Here is a 2,331-nt window from a genome sequence, read left to right on the forward strand (position 1 = left end):
CTTCTTACATGTGGACTTTGTTGTTTCTCAGCTAGATGGCCGCTTGTTTGTCTGCAAGCCTTTAGGACCCTAGATGTTAGATCTTTTGATAGCCTGGCACCATCAGCTTTCTTCACCACATTTGCTTTTGCACCCATTTTGTCTTCAGCAATCGTGATGGGAAGGTGCGCATTACGGAATGCCAGGTTATTAGAACAAAGTGTTCTTGCATTGTACTTGAGTAGAGGCCCAATGTCCATTTGCTACTTAATACTTAAAATATAAATATATGTACATAGATCTATTTCCCTATAGTTATATATAAACATGTTTACATATGTACATGCCTGTATTTAGACCTCTATAAATGTCCTTTGAGGCTGTAAATCTTTATGAGAGCAGAAAATCTCATCTTTTTCTTACAGAGCTTGTGGGCTCAAATATTGGACCTTGTGATTAGCAGTCAAACTCATTAGCCACTACTCCAGCCATAAGGGCTCCTTATTTATTGTACCGAACCAAACTTCAAGCTCACTACCATCGAGTTGATGCCAACTCATTAACTGTCCCTATGAGTTTCCAAGACTGTAACTATTTATAGGAGTAGAAAGACTCATCTTTCTCCTCAAAGACTAACTGGTAGTTTCAAATTGCTGATCTTGAATATCGAAGCCCAATGAATTTATAATCCTTAAATCACTGGGGCTCCTAACATTTATTGTACAATCATTCTTATTGCTGGCCCCCTTTTAAGACAACAAATTGGAACTGCCTGCTATCCAGTTCCGAAGAAAGGTGCAAAGATACTTGGGGAAAATTCCAAGTTCATGTCATTTGCACCCTTCAAGTATGTCTTTGGATCATAAGACATCATGTGAAGTATAACTTGACCTTAATATTTAGGACAACGCAAACTACTTCAAATAAGACCAGTGTACACTTCCTCTATCTCAGGATAGCTAACACTACATTAAAAGATCCTGATTATTTTTTATGTGCAAGCAGAGTGAAGAGTGGTAGATGGCATATGTTCTGTATCACAAAAACTAAAGCTGATAGGGAAAAGCTGGTGCTATATTTGGAATCAAATATACCCAGGTCAAATGTAGCCAGAAACAAGGCTAATATTTGAGGCACCAAAATGTGTGTCCGCCAGTGTTATTGGTCACCGTGTATAGGTTATCACAGTGTTTCGATGAAAATTGAATCACAAGGGTGGGTTCCAGTCCAAGCCTGAGGAGGACCGAGGGCTGTGGTCTCAGAGTTCTGTCGACTAAGCCTGGCCATCTTTAGGAGTTAGAGTTTTGCTCCACGTGGATCTCCCATTTGGTCCAGGGCCCTCTAGGGTAGCTCCTTTTGGAGCGGAGAGCTGTGGTAGCAAGGCAGCACTACTAAGCTTTCCATTCCTAAGTGAGCACCAGCCTTTGTGTCACCTAGGGACGTTGATAGACACAGACTGACCGCTGCTTAAAAAGGAAGGGGGAAAGAGGAGGAGATGGAGGAAGAGAAGAGTATGTTAGGCAGGGTTCTCTAGAGAATTAAAACCAGGACACTTGTGATTATATAGATATATATCTATCATATACACTCGATATAAGCCAACCCGAATACCAGCCAAGGCACCTAATTTTCTCACAAAAACTGCATTAAAAATGTGCTGAAAAACTTGGCTTATACACAAGTATATATGGTGTGTGTGTGTGTGTGTGTGTGTGTTTGTGTGTGTGTATGTATATATGTGTGTATATATATATATGAATAGGTTTATATAGCAAAAAGGAATATAACAGCTAATTAGTCCACACAGCAATACAGATGGCTCAGTTCAACTCACTTCCGTGGAACAGTTAATATACTGGAAGTTTAACTCATGTGGGCTGCTGGGTCTAAGGTCAAGGAAGCAGACAGCGGAGTCTTCCCTCAAGCAAAGCAGGCAGGGTCTGCTCCCAGGCAGCAGGCTGCAGGGTAGGTCAGCAACAGTCAGTAGCTTGGGAGCTTAGTGAAGCAGGCTCTGATGGGATCTTGAACGCAAGTGCTGGGCTGACAGGATCCACCAGCCTCAAGCTCTAACAATGCACACATCAGCATCGTGGAGAAGCAGGTCCCAAAGAAGCCTCAAGCCCCAGTGGCATGGCCCACAGGTAGTGTAGCACACAGGTTGAGGCAGAGACTAGCTAAGCAGCAGTGCCAGGGAGCAAGAGGGAGATGGGATGCTGGCTGTCTTAATTTCGGTCATCCTCCAATCAAGCTGTGACCTGATTAAAATCTGCCCTCTTGTTCCTATTGGCCTAGTTAGCACAGTAAACCCATCACAAGGAGGAAGAGGAAGAAGGAGGAGGAGGAGGAGGAGGA

Source organism: Echinops telfairi, unplaced genomic scaffold, assembly GCF_000313985.2.
Source record: "Echinops telfairi isolate 266 unplaced genomic scaffold, ASM31398v2 ScPeMD7_3533;HRSCAF=4204_1, whole genome shotgun sequence".
NCBI lineage: Eukaryota > Metazoa > Chordata > Mammalia > Afrosoricida > Tenrecidae > Echinops > Echinops telfairi.